This window comes from Lithobates pipiens, unplaced genomic scaffold (genome assembly GCF_037356315.1).
Source record: "Lithobates pipiens isolate NorthernLeopardFrog02 unplaced genomic scaffold, aLitPip1_a1.2 Scaffold_28, whole genome shotgun sequence".
In the NCBI taxonomy this organism is placed as follows: Eukaryota; Metazoa; Chordata; class Amphibia; order Anura; family Ranidae; genus Lithobates; species Lithobates pipiens.
The window spans coordinates 139,880,943-139,899,055 of record NW_027507789.1 but is presented as its reverse complement, the minus strand read 5'-3'; the positions used below and the strand labels follow the sequence as shown (position 1 = coordinate 139,899,055).

Genomic DNA, 18,113 nt, shown 5'->3' with positions numbered 1-18,113 from the left:
GTAAATGCTGGCATTCATATGTAAATAGCAGTGACATGCATATATAAATAGCTGAGGCCAACTGCATTGATATGTAAATAAAGGCAGCATTCATAAGTATATCATGCCCCCCTGCAGTGAGGAGATGATGTGCTGTAACCTATAGCGACCAGTGAGCAGTATTACTGTACAGCAATCTCTAGCAGCCAATCAACAAGCAGAAATGTGCTGTAACCTCTAGCAACTAATCAGGGAGCCTTAATGTGTGCTGTAACCTCTAGCAACCAGTCAGTAAGCAGTAATGATATTCTGTAACCTCTGGCAACCAATCGCAATAGCTGCCTGATCTGATACAGTAAACTGATGTTAAGTGTAGCTGCTATTTATTGTATGTCTCAGAGAAGGTGGAGAGCGAAATTGCATGGGGGAGGGGGGCCCTAAGAAAATGTTTGCCCAGGGTCTAATCAATATTAAAGACGGCCCTGCTGATATTGGCCTGAAAGGTCGATGTAAAATCAGTATCAGCTCTGAAAAAACTATATTGGTCACCCCTAGTATATACAGTACTATTCAGAGGATGTGGAATTGCATTGGGGGATTTTTGAAAAATGTTGCTGAAGGTGAACTTACACTTTAAGAAACTAACAAAGCATTCTGCCTCCTGAAGCTCATGAAAATTCAGAACTGAATAATCAGAAATGATAATGTTTATGAACCAGCATACAGTTATACTGACAAAATAGAGTTCATGGATTGTTTCAAGGACCTGTTTGGTTGATAGGAAGAACAATCACAAGTTGATATATAGATAATGCATAGTAATCATAGGTCCACCTTTCTGTATTTTAAAGAGGGCAGAGCAGATGCACATAGAGTTACATAAGTGGAGTGCTCTGTGCCCTGGTCTTCCTTAGTGAGCTGTCACATGATACTTTACCTGGCTGTAGGAGACAGAACACACTCATCGCAGTGGTGAGTAATCTTTGGAATTTACAATCAATTTATAAGAAGCAGAAAATGTATAAACGCATTTTTAAGTCCACAATTATTGATTCCATGGCAGAGTTGTTATCTTTAAATTATATGTAGAGGTGTCATTGCAGTCTGCTTTATGGAGAGTTTAATGATTGGGTTGTTGTGTACCCCATGCTGCTCAATGATCATTCTTGTAAATAGATAAATTGAATGGAATTATATTCAAAGATACATACATTATACTAGAGCAGGGGATTTAAATCAATACAATTTTACTATAAAATATTCTATTTCAGACTTTTTGATTTACAATCTGTAAACTATAAAGTGAAAAATGCAGCTACACCAATACATAAAATGTGTATAATGTGTAGATTAATTTTAGTAGTAGATAACTGCTAACAGGAAAACTCATTGACTGTTAAGAAATGTTGCTGAAATTTTAAAATCAATGATGAATTGCATATTTTCTAGGAAAATACTGTGTTTTTTAGGATTTGAGACTACAATGGAACTATGAGTAAAAGTATGAATGACATAGACAATGCAGCCTGTCATTAGCATTAAGGTGGATTCACACCTATGCATTTTTTGTGCTTTTTGCATTTTGCAGATTTGCACTACAGAACGTGTTCCATAGGAAACCATCTTAAATGGACTGTAGTGCAAAATACAAAAAGCACTAAAAATGCATATGTGTGAATCCAGCCTAAAGGATAAGTTCACCTTTGGGAACATGTTATATGTATCATGCGTTTTTAGGGTGGAAAATGTAACATGTTCCCGATACTGCAGCCGCTGCCCGATTCCCCCCCCCCCCCCTCCCTGAGAGAGCAGTCCGGGGAGAAGTCCCCCATACTAGCTGTCACTTTTTGAAATCAACATCCACAAGGCCACATCATTCATACAGAGAACTTTGTCCCATCATCCTTTTCGGAGGTAGGCTTGTAGTTCTTACTACTATGGTGCCGTGGTAATTCATTGATCTTCCTATCTGTATCGGTATATCTGCTTGCCCGTACGGGATGTCTGGGCACACAGATACACTGACAGATCTGCAGATCTGCAGGAGACCTTAGATCTGCTGATCATTGGTGTAATGCTTTACAGGTTTTTTTACCTGCATTTATTTATTTTAAAGTGAACTTATCCTTTAATCCTGACAGCAGGTTTGTTAATTTGACTTGCTAGAGGATGACAACGATGTTCATTCTGTAGTAAAATCATAGTAGCGTTGTCATCCTGTGGACAGGGTAGTTTTAAACAGACTTTTAGAAAGACTTTAACTACTTCTCCTCTGGAGAATTTTGTTTTATTTTTTACACACATGCTAAAAATCTGCATTTTTGGCTATAAAATTAGCTCCTAATGGTGTCACCTGATTGTACCTCACCAGCAACACTGAATTTAGTACTTTAAAGTGGACCTTGCACTAAAATGCAAGGTCAGCTTATTATATATTGTAACATGAGCTGGATCTAACATGTCTGATATAGAAGTGAAGTAAAAAATGTTAGGGGGCAAAGGGTGTGAGGTATTCAGGGTAGTATAATAAAAGGCTGTAAGACACTGTACAGGGAGTCAGCAGGGCATGTGATAGGCTCAGGAGCTTGTAGGGCAGTGTACATGGCTTAGCAGGGCAGAGGACAAGGGGGCAGCAGAGCAGTGTGCAGTGGGTCAGTAATGGAGTATACAAGAGTCAGTAGGGTAGTGTACAGGGGTTCAGTGAGACAGAGAATAAGGGTCAGCAGGGCAGAGGACAGGAGGCTAGCAGGGGAGTGTACAAAAGTCAGTAGGTCAATGTGCAGATGGTCAGTAGGGTGGATTATAGGGGTCAGCAAAGCAGATGATGGGATCAGCAGGGTAGAGGACATGGGGTCAGCAGGGCGGAGGACAGGGATCACAAGGACAGGGAAAAGAGGAGCAGCAGGGCAGTATACAGGGGTCAGCATGGCAGTGTGCAGGGGTCAGCAGGGAGAAGATCGTGGCCAGGAGAGAAAAGGACAGGATCACTGCTGGCAGGGCACTCAGCAGATCCCTTCCTCCCCACACAGCACAAAGCTGAGATCTGATTCCCATATCAATACAGCTTCGATCTGCACAGTGTGTAGCTGTTTGTAGCTGTACTGCTGCTGCTGTTCCAATATGGGAATTTCACAGGTCAGAACCAGTGTTGCCATCTTATATCTAAACAGAATTTGACTTTTGATGATCTTACTGACTTCAGCACAGTTGTAGCACCTGCTGAATAAAAAGATTACTGATTCTACTCATTTGTTGCCAGGAATTCCTCTTTAATTACCTGCTCTGCAAGTGTTAAAAATATCTTGTAAATATAATTCAACAAATATTTACATAGCTTATTTACACAGTTGCTTATAGACAGGATTGCTGCATATACATCTTTATTACTGAACATCCTTTTCAAAAAACCCACTGTATTAGGCTCGGTTCACACAGGGGTGACTGCGATCCGACTTAAGGTCGCCCCTAGTCGCCTCAGGTCGGACAACATTTAAAAATCAATGTAAGTGAATGAGAGCCGTCTTAATGCACGCTACTGAAGTCGCCTCCGACTTCAAAAGAAGTTCCTGTACTACTTCAATCCGACTTGTAGGCGACTTGTACCCATTGATTTCAATGGAGGTCGCCTCCAAGTCAGATCTCTGTCTATACGGAGGAGACTTTGACAGAATTACTAGCTCTGACGGGGGAACTCCACGCCAAATTTTTGGCGTGGGTTCCCCCCCTGAGAGCATACCAGGCCCTTAGGTCTGGTATGGATTCCAAGGGGAACCCCCTACGCCGAAAAAACGGCGTGGGGGTCCCCCCCAGATCCACACCAGACCCTTATCCGAGCACGCTACCCGGCCGGCCAGGAAGGGGGTGGGGACGAGCGGGAGCCCCCCCCTCCTGAGCCGTACCAGGCCGCGTGCCTTCAACATGGGGGGGTGCCTTGGGGGAGGGGGGGCGTGCGGCCCCCCCACCCCAAAGCACCTTGTCCCCATGTTGATGAGGACAAGGGCCTCTTCCCGACAACCCTGGCCGTTGGTTGTCGGGGTCTGCGGGCGGGGGGCTTATCGGAATTTGGGAGCCCCCTTTAATAAGGGGGCCCCCGGATACCGGCCCCCCACCCTATGTGAATGAGTATGGGGTACAATGTACCCCTACCCATTCACCTGTAAAATAAAAGTACAAAAAAAACACAACACACCAGATAAAATACTTTATTGCACAGCTCCGTGGGTCTTCCGTCTTCGGGGGTCTTCTCGCCGGACTCCTCCGCTATCTTCTTGTAGCTCTTTTGCTAGCGGAGGAGTCCGGCTTTCTTCCTCGCCGCCGGCCTCTTCTTCCGACTTCGGGGGTCTTGTCCCCCTCTTCGGTTCTTCTGCCGGGCCACCGCGCCTTCTTATAGCTCTTTTACAGTCGGTGGCCCGGTCTTCTGTCGCCGCCGTTGCCGCCGTTGCCGCCTTCCGTTCTTCTTCTTCTTCTTCTTCTCCAGGAGATGTTGACTCGACGCTCTCTCCGGCCGGAATGCCAGGGACGCGCTGCGCTGCCACTTATATAGGGACAAGGGGCAGTGTCACATGGGTTGATGTCACATGGGTTGGTCACATGGGTTGATGTCACATGGTGACCCCGCCCCCTTACCATGTGACATCAACCCATGTGACCAACCCATGTGACATCAACCCATGTGACACTGCCCCTTGTCCCTATATAAGTGGCAGCGCAGCGCGTCCCTGGCATTCCGGCCGGAGAGAGCGTTGAGTCAACATCTCCTGGAGAAGAAGAAGAACGGAAGGCGGCGACGGCGGCGACAGAAGACCGGGCCACCGCCTGTAAAAGAGCTATAAGAAGGCGCGGTGGCCCGGCAGAAGAACCGAAGAGGGTAACAAGACCCCCGAAGTCGGAAGAAGAGGCCGGCGGTGAGGAAGAAAGCCGGACTCCTCCGCTAGCAAAAGAGCTACAAGAAGATAGCGGAGGAGTCCGGCGAGAAGATCCCTGAAGACGGAAGACCCCCGGAGCTGTGCAATAAAGTATTTTATCTGGTGTGTTGTGTTTTTTTTGTACTTTTATTTTACAGGTGAATGGGTAGGGGTACATTGTACCCCATACTCATTCACATAGGGTGGGGGGCCGGTATCCGGGGGCCCCCTTATTAAAGGGGGCTCCCAGATTCCGATAAGCCCCCCGCCCGCAGACCCCGACAACCAACGGCCAGGGTTGTCGGGAAGAGGCCCTTGTCCTCATCAACATGGGGACAAGGCACCCCCCATGTTGAGGGCACGCGGCCTGGTACGGCTCAGGAGGGGGGGCGCCCGCTCGTCCCCCCCCTTTCCTGGCCGGCCGGGTAGCGTGCTCGGATAAGGGTCTGGTGTGGATCTGGGGGGGCCCCCACGCCGTTTTTTCGGCGTAGGGGGTTCCCCTTGGAATCCATACCAGACCTAAGGGCCTGGTATGCTCTCGGAGGGGGAACCCACGCCAAATTTTTTTCAGAAATTTGGCGTGGAGTTCCCCCTTCAGAGCTCATTCTCTGATTGGCCACGGCAAAAGTCGCCTGGCCTGGGGCGACTTGTAAGTCGCCCCAAGTCGCGCTGTTAAGTAGTGCCAAGTCGCGCTGTCAATCATTCACAAGTCGTCTCCAAGTTGCCTTCCCAAAGTCGTGTCGCCCCTAGTCGCCCCTGTGTGAACCGAGCCTTAGCCTATGTTTGCCTAAGATAGTTAATGATAGAAATAAAACAACTTCATACACAAAAAATACTGTACAGAGTGAAGACTGTTACTACACAGGACTGACATTGCATAAAGAGCTCCAAAACGCAGGACACTCATCAGGAGAAAAAACTCGGGATGGTTTAATGGCTCCCTCTCTTTACTAAAGCAAGAACGCAGAAGAGTGGAAAGAACATGGAGAAGAAATCCTACCGAGGAAAGCCACACAAACTACAAAGGACTCATGGAGAATTATCACAAAGCAATCTTCAAAGCTAAAAAGGATAATTTCTCAAATGTGATCTCAACGACCCTAAACCGCCCTCGGGAACTTTTTAAAATAGTCGCTCAATTGATGAACCCAGTATGCTTAGAGCCCCCGGCAAACGAAACCCAAGACTTCTGCAATGAGTTATCAGATCTTTTCATCAACAAAATCAAAACCATCAGGAAAAACACTTCATCAGAAAAAAACAGCCAACCTCAGTCAACAAAAGAAAAAAGAAGATATCCACACCAACATCCCACAACCGCCGATGTTTTCTCTGACCCCAATTACCGCGGACCACTAAAAACATCATCAAAAACCTTTGAGACAGTACATCACCAATTGACATCATCCCCACAAAACTCCTGAAAGAATGTTCCGACATCGTGGCTCCCACTATAACGCACCTCATAAATCAGTCGTTTAAAGAAGGGATTGTTCCAGGCGCCCTCAAACAAGGCATTGTCAAACCCCTGCTAAAGAAACCTAACCTCGACCCTCAGGACCCAAACCACCGCAGGCTGATAACAAGCCTCAACACCATCTCTAAGATCATGGAGAAAGCAGTAGTACAACAGAAACAACACCACCTGGATACACACAAACTCCTGGACCCGCTTCAATCAGGCTTCTGCCCAGGCCATGAAGCAGAAATCGCACTCCTCAAGATATGAGACGACACCCTCGAAGCAGCAGATGACAGAGAATCATGGACCTCAGTGCAGCGTTTGATACAGTGGACCACAATACTCTACTCAGCCACCTCACAGAAGTAGCAGGAGTCACAGGCTCAGATCCTCAATGGTTCGCATCCTTCCTAGGAAATCGGTCACAGACAGTGAAACTAGGAGAATTCACCTCTGAAACCCGGGCAGTCTCTTGTAGGGTCCCTCAAGGATTGCCCTTGTCGCCAGTGCTCTTCAACATTTACATCCGCCCATTCCTCAAAATCATCAGATTATCAGACCTCTGCTTCCACTCGTACGCTGACTACATGCAACTTTACTTTTGTATCACAAGACCAGACATAGCCGGAGCAGTGGGCATACTATGCAGGAAAGTTTCAGCTGCTTGTCAGAGTGACTGGAACACAATCAAAAAAGAGTGATGCAATACCTCAAAGGAATAATTCAAATGAAGTTATGGTTACCAGCAACATCACGTCCAAAACTGGTTGGATATGTGGATGCTGATTGGGCCGGAGACTACACAGACCACAAATCCACAAGTGGATTCATGTTCCAGTACGGAGAAGGAACCACAAGTTGATCTAGTCGAAAGTAAGTAACTGTCGCTCCATCTTCAACTGAATCAGAGCACATTGCAGTGGCACACGCATGTCAAGAAGCGATATGGATTCGGCAACTTTGTGCACATTGGGATAGACATGTCAAAACCAATTCCCACTTTTAAAGACAACCAGGTATATATAAATTGTACTCAATTGGAAAGGGTCAATCCTAGGACCAAATACATCAACGTCAAGTATCATCTACTGAGGGACAATCAAGAGCAAGGTGTTATTGACTTTCATTACTGCCCATCAGAGGAGATGACTACTGATGTACTCACCAAGCCTTTGTTGAAATAACGTCATAGTTATTTCTCAGAAGAAGCTGAATATAATTTGACAAAGCATGTGCTTTTGAGAAGGGGTGTTGAAAAAGAACAACAGCATGTAATGTAAAGTTGTTAATAAACTGTAAATAATGTATGCTTTATACCTGTCTATGCAGAAGGTGGCACTGTGGTGTTCTAGTGTATAGTTCTGATATTCTATGATATAAGTGGATGTATTGTCTATCTATGCTCAATGCACTCGTTTGTGTTCTCTTTCTGTCTACATGATGTAAAGCCATGATAAAGATATCCTCCATGAAAGTAAAGATTTTCTGCTGTATACAAGAAGCTTCCAGCGCATGTTTTAATACTCAGCACAATACCTCGAAGGAAAAAAAGGTTGAGAAACACTGGTCTAGAGAGTGCTATCACTGCATAGAAAGGACTGTCACTTCATTGAGAGGAATGACAGTGCACAGAGAGTGGTAAGACTGCCTAGAGCAGTGATGGCAAACCTTGGCACCCCAGATGTTTTGGAACTACATTTCCCATGATGCCCATGCACTCTGCAGTGTAGTTGAGCATCATGGGAAATGTAGTTTCAAAACATCTGGGGTGCCAAGGTTTGCTATCCATGGCCTAGAGAGATCTGTCACTACCTAGAGGGGACTATAAGTGCATAGAGAGGACTGTCACTGCACAGAGAAAGCTGTCACTGCGTAGACAGGACAACACTGCCTAGAGAGGACTGTCTCTGTGTTAGCAAGGGCTGTTACTGCAGCAGAGGGTTGTCACTGAGTAGAGAGAGATTTTACTTTCTAGAGAGGACTGACGCTGCATAGAGGATACTGTCTGTGAGAAATACTGAGTGCAGGTATGCAGTGGCAGCAGGGATGACCAAATCCAGATCAGTGCAGCTGTATTTTGGAAACTGGAGTCAGACGGAGTAAGATTAAAGTAAGATTTATTAATTGTGAAACATAACTCCATCCAACAGCAAATAGTATACTAGGCAAACTTGAAACTATATGTGGACATTATATATAAATCAAGAGACAGAAAACCTAACTAGCACACTAACTATACTAGAATGTATATAAGCAAAGGGAAAGCACGGATAAACAGGGCATAACCAGTAATGGACTATGGACAAGGGGAGCAGAGGTGGATTAACAGGTTACAGGATAAGACTGGCTGTACATGGTCGAATTTCATAAGAATTTTTGTTTTGAAAATCTGAAATTTTGTGATCCCATGGTGCTATCATTGATTTCGAAATTCGACCAACCAAGCCTTCAATTTCACCTAATGTTGCTACAGAAAATAATTTTCGTGCTTGGGAATCTCTTTTTCTTTACGGTAATGTTCTTTTCTTGCACATTTTTTTTTTATAAATCTTTTTATTACATTTCAACAAACAAACAAAACCAAACAATGCAAGACATCATACACATTGCACCAGAAATAAAATACATCAGTTTCAAAATCCGCTATAACAATTATTAATCCAAAGGGGAATTCTTTTCCCGATGACCCCATACATTTCTCATTTGGGAACGCGCATATTATAAACAATGGCTCCCATGAGTAATTGATGCTGTATAAGGTTTGTCCAGCCACTTTGCCCACACGTTATCATATTTACTAGGACAACCTCTCTATACAATGGAAGATTATTATTTACCAATTGTTTCTAATGCGAAAGCGTAGGGGACCGAAATTTCTTCCAATGCACCGCAATAGCTTGTCTTGCGTAAAATAATATTATATTAGCAAACACTCACTCTGACACTGTAGGAAGAATAGTCTCTACCAATCCCAATAAACAGACAGACACACAGACAGAAACCGGTAAAGGAGCAGAGGTGATAGAATTCAATAAATCCACCACTTCCACCCAAAAAATAGCTATATATGGGCAGGTCCAAAAAATATGTGTAACATCCCCCTGGATCGCTCCACATCGCCAGTAGGGATAAGCACGATGTTCGAGACGAGCATCGGGTGTTCGTCTGTTCGCCGAATAGCGAACAATTTGGGGTGTTCTGGGCAAATTTGAAAGACGCAGAACACCCTTTAAAAGTCTATGGGAGAAATCAAAATTGCTAATTTTTAAGGCTTATATGCTTGGTATTGTCATAAAAAGTGTTTGGGGACCTGGGTCCTGCGCCAGGGCACATGTATTAATGCAAAAACATTTTTAAAAAACGTCAGTTTTTTTCAGGAGCAGTGATTTTAATAATGCTTAAGGCTAGGTTCACATTGCTGCGATGCGGGAACGCCGCGAATCCGCGGCGTTTTCCCGCATCGCATACCTCCCGCCGGCAGTTCACACTGCCCTATGCGGACGGCTGGGGGTGTCAATGTTATGTTAATGACACCCCCAGATCCGTCGGCATATCGCAGTGCGATCTGCCGACTCGCACAGGAATCGGATCGCATGGTGTGAACCCCCATGCGATCCGATTCCGTTGCGGACCCAAAAAAGGGTCCCGTGCGAGTTTGCTGCGGGACCGCTGCGAGTTCAGCCATACTATCTGTATGGCTGAACTCGCAGCGCTACGGAGATCGGATGTGATTTGCTGTGCGAATCACATCCGGTTCTCCCCCCGCAGCGGTGTGAACCCAGCCTAAAGTGAAACAATGAAAGTGAAATATTCCTTTAAATATCGTACCTGGGGGGTGTCTATAGTATGCCTGTAAAGTGGCACATGTTTCCCGTGTTTAGAAGAGTCCGAGAGCAAAATTACATTTCTAAAGGAAAAAAGGTAATGTAAAAGTACTCGTGGCTATAATGAATTGTCAGTCCGCAATACACATAAAAGTCATTGAAAAAAACAGCATGGGATTCCACCATGGGAGGACTGAAGTGTCCGGTAATGGACTGTGGGGGAATCCCATGCCGTTTTTTAAAAAATGACTTTTGCCGGGACTGACAATTCATTATAGCCACGAGTCACTTTAACCACTTAGAAGAATTTACCCCCTTCCTGATCAGAGCACTTTTTGCAATTCGGCACTGCGTCGCTTTAACTGACAATTGCGCAGTCATGCGACATGGCTCCCAAACAAAATTGACGTCCTTTTTCCCACAAATGGAACTTTCTTTTGGTGGTATTTGATCACCTCTGCGTTTTTTTTGCGCTATAAACAAAAAAGAGCGACAATTTTGAAAAAAACACATTATTTTTTACTTTTTGCTATAATAAATATCCCCCAAAAATATATAAAAAAACTATTTTTTTTCCTGTTTAGTACGTATTCTTCTACATATTTTTGGCAAAAAAATTGCAATAATCGATTACTGATTGGTTTGCGCAAAAGTTATAGCGTTTACAAAATAGGGGATAGTTTTATGGCATTTTATTAATATATATATATTTTTTAAATGGTGGCGATCAGCAATTTTTATCGTGACTGCGACATTGTGGTGGACACATCGGACATTTTTGACACATTTTTGGGACCATTGTCATTTATACAGCAATTAGTGCTATAGAAATGCACTGATTCCTGTGTAAATGACACTGGCAGTGAAGAGGTTAACCACTAGGTGGCAGTGTAGGGGTTAAGTGTGTCATAGGGAGGTGTTTCTAACTGTGGGGGGCATGGCTGTGTTTTACACATCACTGATCTCTGCTCCAATCACAAGGAGCAGAGATCCGTGTCACTTTGCTAGGCAGAACAGGGAGATGCTTGTTTACTTTAGCATCTCCCCGTTCTTCCTCTCCATGAGGCGATCGCGGGTACCCCCACGGCGATCAATCCATGGGACCCGTGACCCGACTCAAGGAGCTTCCCGTGGGCAAATGCGCCACCGCCGCCTCTTGAAGTGCAACATGCAGGTACATGATTCTGCCTGTGCGTGCCCTTCTGCGGAGGATATATCGGTGTGAGGTGGTCGGGTAGAGGGGTTTTATATATATATATATATATATATATATATATATAATCTCAGGATTCAGCCACCGTATGGCCGTAACCAACTGAGTGGCTAAAAAGTATTTATATAAATCCAGAAATGCTAGTACTCCCTGTTCACAAGGGCGCATCAGGCTAGTTAATTTATACCTGGGCTTCTTTTATCCCCATAGAAAAGATGAAAAAGTTGGTTTCATTTTGTAAAAAAAAAAAGGACATAGGAAGCCACTGGGGGGAATGCCTAAATAAGTACATACATTTTGGTATAATTTTCATTTTGAAAAGATTAATAGGTCCCAATAAAGACAATGGTAGAGACTTCCATACTTTCAATTTAAAGAGATAGCACATTTATTTTTTGATTACATTTCTCACATGATTCTCCCATCATTGATTAGAAAATAATTTGTTTTTCAAAAAAATTCCAACATGTCTGATTACTCAAATTCAATGGCCGCAAGAAAATCGGCTGTTTCTGCAGCCCACCAGTGGCATCACTAGGGTTGGTGTCACCTGGTGGGACAAAATATGGTGTCACCCCCCCTCCTGTCTATCCTGCCCAGCGCCCTGTAGGCAGTGCATGATCATGGGCGCACCCCCAAAAGACCCCTGTAAATGATAGTATAGGGTTGTATAGGGCAGGCTGGGGTGATATAGGGTTAACTAGGGTGATATAGTGCCAGGCTGGGATGGCAGAGGGCAGGCTGGGTTGGTATAGGGCAGGTTAGGACTCTATGTAGTGTGCAGTAACTTACAGAATGCCCGGAGAAGAAGACACCCGGGGGCTTCTGTGTTATCACCTTTTTCACCTTCGGGGATCAGCCAGAGTGAAGCAGTCTGTGGGAGAAGTGGAGGCGGCGACACCCCCAGCTCTGCCCACCAACTGCCTCCGGAGATATTGGAGATCCCAGAGGGACAGCTTAAAAAGGGGGAGCGTTACAGGGCCTTCCCCTACATGGCTTGGTGCCCTGCTTGCACCACTCCGCTGCAGCTCTGCAAGCAGAAGCAATATAGTACAGTGTGTAGCAGTAGGCGGTGGCCCCAGTGTTACCCCTCTGGAGGGTATCACCTGGTGTGCCCCCCCCCCCCCAGCAACATAATAGCAAGACCACTGCAGCCCAAAACTTGAACAAACATTTTTAGATAAGATTTTCAAAAGAAATTTCTTTCAAAATTTGACCCATGTAAGGTCTAAGGCAGGCAGATGCAAAATCAGGGGAGGGGTTACATACCTTCCCAGCAGCCAGCATCAGGTGACACCTAATTCCTGGGATCTGCTGGCTCATCGGGGACATCTGCTGGTGGCCACTGTGACTGCATCCTTCTGCTCTGGAAACCACAGTGCCACCAGCAGGCGATCCAGGTCCTGACACTGTCAATGCATAGAGAGGGCCGTCAGTGCCTAAAGAGGACTGTCCCTGCATAGTGAAGCCTGTCACTGTGTAGCAAGGCCTGTTGTTGCATGGACTATCACTGCCTAGAAAGGTGCTGACACTGTGTAGAGTGGACTGTCACTGCATGAAGAGGAGCAACACTACACTGGACTCTACAAGCCACATGAAAACATTTAGTCATGCCAAATTGATAATAGTAGTTAATATAATTTGAGTTATAACACTACCAAGGATGTCAATGCATCCCTATAGTGATGTTTATAAGTTACACAGGTTTTGTGGTTGATTTGCCTAAAGCCAAGGCTTGTATTTGAGTTTTAGCATTTGACAGTTATTAGACACAGCAGGAAATGAGGGGAAATTGCCTAATTTGGGAGACAGACAGGAGTAAAAAACACTGAAAGAATCTGCTTCCATATTTACAAGGTTGTACCTGACCAATAATTTTTAAACAGTTTTAAATTCTATTTCTATAAGTTAACGTATTTTTTTATAACCCAGAGGAATTCATCATATTTTTTTTAGTTATCCTAAACTGTTTAACAATTTATGTTTTAACAATGTTACAATTCTGATTCATAATAAATTACTCTATATATTCCTATTAAATCTTTAGGGTCCGTTCACACAGGGGCAACACGACTTGTAGGCGACTTGAGTGAGGCAACTTGGACACAACTTGAGTTAAGATCACAGCGCGACTTGGGACGACTTCAACACGACTTGTGATGACTTCAACCTGACTTGGGACGACTTACAAGTCGCCCCAGGCCAGGCGACTTTTGCCGTGGCCAAGCAGAGAATGCGCTCAAGGGGGAACTCCACGCCAAATTTCTGAAAAAAATTTGGCGTGGGTTCCCCCTCCGAGAGCATACCAGGCCCTTAGGTCTGGTATGGATTCCAAGGGGAACCCCCTACGCCGAAAAAACGGCGTAGGGGTCCCCCCAGATCCACACCAGACCCTTATCCGAGCACGCTACCCAGCCGGCCAGGAAAGGGGGTGGGGACGAGCGGGCGGCGTACCAGGCCGCGTGCCCTCAACATGGGGGGTGCCTTGGGGGAGGGGGGGGCGTGCGGCCCCCCCACCCCAAAGCACCTTGTCCCCATGTCGATGAGGACAAGGGCCTCTTCCCGACAACCCTGGCCGTTGGTTGTCGGGGTCTGCGGGCGGGGGGCTTATCGGAATCCGGGAGCCCCCTTTAATTGATGTCACATGGTAAGGGGACGGGGTCACCATGTGACATCAACCCATGTGACCAACCCATGTGACATCAACCCATGTGACACCGCCCCATTGTCCCTATATAAGTGGCAGCGTAGCGCGTCCCTGGCATTGCGGCTGGAGAGCTCGTCGAGTCAACATCTCCAGGAGAAGAAGAAGGAGAAGAACGGAAGGCGGCGGCGACAGAAGACCGTGCCACCGCCTGTAAAAGAGCTATAAGAAGGCGCGGTGGCCCGGCAGAAGAACCGAAGAAGGGGACAAGACCCCCGAAGTCGGGAGAAGAGGCCGGCGGCGAGGAAGAAAGCCGGACTCCTCCGCTAGCAAAAGAGCTACAAGAAGATAGCGGAGGAGTCCGGCGAGAAGACCCCCGAAGACGGAAGACCCCCGGAGCTGTGCAATAAAATATTTTTTCCCTGTGTTGTGTTTTTTTGTACTTTTTTTCACAGGTGAATGGGTAGGGGTACATTGTACCCCATACTCATTCACATAGGGTGGGGGGCCGGTATCCGGGGGCCCCCTTATTAAAGGGGGCTCCCGGATTCCGATAAGCCCCCCACCCGCAGACCCCGACAACCAACGGCCAGGGTTGTCGGGAAGAGGCCCTTGTCTTTATCGACATGGGGACAAGGTGCTTTGGGGTGGGGGGCCGCACGCCCCCCCTCCCCCAAGGCACCCCCCCATGTTGAGGGCACGCGGCCTGGTACGGCTCAGGAGGGGGCCCCCTTTCCTGGCCGGCCGGGTAGCGTGCTCGGATAAGGGTCTGGTGTGGATCTGGGGGGACCCCCACGCCGTTTTTTCGGCGTAGGGGGTTCCCCTTGGAATCCATACCAGACCTAAGGGCCTGGTATGCTCTCGGAGGGGGAACCCACGCCAATTTTTTTTCAGAAATTTGGCGTGGAGTTCCCCCTTCAGAGCTAATAATTCTGTCAAAGTCGCCTCCGTATAGACAGAAATCCGACTTGGAGGCGACCTCCATTGAAATCAATGGGTACCGGTCGCCTACAAGTCGGATTCAAGTAGTACAGGAACTTCTTTTGAAGTCGGAGCGACTTCAGTAGTGTGCATTAAGACAGCTCTCATTCACTTACATTGGTTTTTAAATGTTGTCCGACCTGAGGCGACTTGGGGCGACTTGAAGTCGGATCCCAAGTTGCCCCTGTGTGAACGGACCCTTAGGCTGGATTCACACGATCTTCACGTGTGGCTTACAGCAGGGGTCCGGTGCCTCCTCGTTCACTGTTTCAGGTCCGATTTCAGCCCGAAATTTGGTCTGAATTCGGACCTGAAACGGACCAAAAGACGCACAAATTTGCACCGGAGCCGCAGCGGACATATGTGAACACACTCCATAGAGAGCCGGTCAAAAATCTCCTGCTATTGCGGAACAAAATAGAATGGAATAGAATGGAAAGGAATAGAATAAAATAGAAAGATTCTAACCATATTCTCCAATTTGAATAGAATAGAGTAGAATAGAATAGAAAATAACACAATAGTATAGAAAAAAACAGAATGGAATGAATATAACCATATTCCTATTCTAATCTATTCTTTTCTATTCTATTCAAATTTGAACTGATTCTATTAGAATTTTTGGTAAATGGTTATATTTAATTCTATTGTTTTTTTTATTTACAGTCTTTTTTGTTTATCCTATTTTCTATTCTATTCTTTACTATTTTATTATATTCTATTATTTTCTATTCAAATCTATCCTATTCAAAATTCGAAGATTGTTATACGCTATTTTCTTTTTTTTCTATAGTATTCTGTTATTTTCTATTCTATGCTGTTATTTTCTATTGTATTCAATTTGAGTTTTGAGAAATGTTAATATTATATTCTATTTTTTTTTAAGTCTATTCTTTTGTATTCTATTATAGTCTATTTTATTCTTTTTTTCTATTCTGTTCTTTTCTATTTTTTTTTCTTATGTATTCAAAATTATTCTATTAAAATTTCAGAAGATGGTTATTTTCTATGTTATTCTATTCTATTTGTTTCTATTATATTCTAGCCTATTCCATTTTATTTTCTATTCTATTTTGTTCTGTTTTACTCTATTCTTTTATTTTCTGCTTTCTTTTCTAAAGAGAAACAAAGGGGAGGGCTTAGCATGTATTATCCACTTCAAGTAATGAATAGATCATTCACTGTGTAGGGTGCTGTAGGGGTAACTAAAAGCATATATCATACAAAAAGAGGCCAGATGAAAGACACCGGAAAAGAGTTACTTAGAGCTGCACAAATAAATCATATTAGAGTAAAAATTGAAAATGTATTATAGTATGCATAAGGCCGCGTACACACGGGCAGATTGTCTGCCCAACTAAGTTCGTCAGACAATCCGACGGACAGTCCGTCCAACATTTGAATGAACGGACTTGACCACACACGATGAACAGACAGTACGTTGAAAGCTTGCGCGATGACGTGTACAGCACGTACGACGGGACTAGAAAAACTACGTCCAATACACTGCAATGCAACCTTCGGCCATGTAAATCCTTTCTGAGCATGCACCATACTTAGTCCGTCCAACTTGCCTACACACGAGCGGACTGTCCGCTGAAACCAAGTTTGGACGGACAAAACCAAGTTTGGACGGACAAAATTACGGAAATTCCGAAAGACTTAGTCCGTCAGACTGTCCGCTGAAAAAGTCCGCTGAAGCCCACACACGAGCGGATTGTCCGCTGAAACACGTTTCAGCGGACTAAGTTGGGCAGACAATCCGCCCGTGTGTACGCGGCCTAAGACAAATTTGGGGTAGGCAAAGGCCAATGTCAAGAAAAAACACAACACAGAATTTGGCCGACCACAAATCACCGTAATGAATATCACACCAAGCATAAACACTAACACAAGACATAACATAAAACAGTTAAGAAATGTCCGGACACCGCTGAGTGACACATTGGTAGGTTGTCGGATGAAATTTCATCATAATGTATTTCATAAGAAAAAAACAGCAACAAAGGCTATATTGGTTGAAGACAACCTAGCCAGTGTGTGGCTCCACGGAGGAATAATAGGTGGAGAGAGGGTACAGGTGATAAAAAACTGGCGTGGATTGAAGGTGCAATAGGCCACTTAGCATTTCACATTATCACGTTTGTTCCGTCACGTGACGCCGCTTCTACGGAGCTCCACGAGCCGAGGATGCCAGCAGTGGCAGGGTGATACCTCACGCTCGCGCTTTAATGCTTTCTAATGGCCGGAAATTTTCTAATGCGGCCAATCGAATGCAATAATGCCAGACGTCGGAACGCACATGCAAAAATGTGGCTTTTTACCGAGTTTTTCATGCTGAATACTCCTGTAGGCGGAAAAACTTTTACCTTCACAGTGTGCATGAAGCCTAAGAGTACATACTTAAAGTAGAACTATAGGCAAAACTTTATTTTTCAATTTGGATAGAGCAAGGGAGGGTTATAACCCCTAGCAGATTTATTTTTGCTATCTGCTCATTGCAGAGATTTTCCTTCACTTTCTGTCCCATAGCCAAACAGGAAGTGAGAGGAAATGCCTACAAAATGAGGGCATTCTTGTGGACCCCCAGGTCACCAAGACTAGTGTTCCCATTAGATTTCCCCTTTATTACTTTTTTGGGGACAACCCAAAATTTTGGATGTGGTTAGTGTTGGCTTTTGTGTTTAAAAAGTAACCGCAGAGAGTGATGAATTGTCACTGCCGGCCTGTCCTTATGAGGGTTTTCTGCAATTCCACAAATGAGAAAAAGCAAAATCAAATAAAACCTTCCCCCCTCACTAAGCAATAATGCCCACCTTTAATGACCCCTACTGAGGACCAATGCCCCCTACTACCACCACTGAGCTCTAGTTTCCACCCTGACCCCACACTGGAGACCAATGCCCCCTACTACCACCACTGAGCTCTAGTTTCCACCCTGACCCCACACTGGAGACCAATGCCCCCTACTACCACCACTGAGCTCTAGTTTCCACCCTGACCCCACACTGGAGACCAATGGCCCCCTGCTACCACTGCTGAGTGCACTGCCACATTCTTACTCCCCACTGTGCACCAAGTGTTCCCCTTTAACCCAACTGAACAC

General features: G+C 45.2%; 1 protein-coding gene across 2 annotated transcripts in view; it reads left to right on the top strand.

Annotated features, from left to right (window-relative positions):
* Positions 1-802: 802 nt before the first annotated feature.
* The window catches only part of LOC143935621 (lysosomal alpha-glucosidase-like), a 205,676-nt gene continuing 188,365 nt past the window's right edge, over positions 803-18,113 (top strand). The window contains exon 1 of one of the 2 annotated variants that reach the window (XM_077459616.1): positions 803-951. The gene's annotated coding sequence lies outside the window, so the exon portion shown is untranslated. The remainder of the gene's footprint in view (positions 952-18,113) is intronic. The other variant, XM_077459617.1, reaches the window with a different exon arrangement.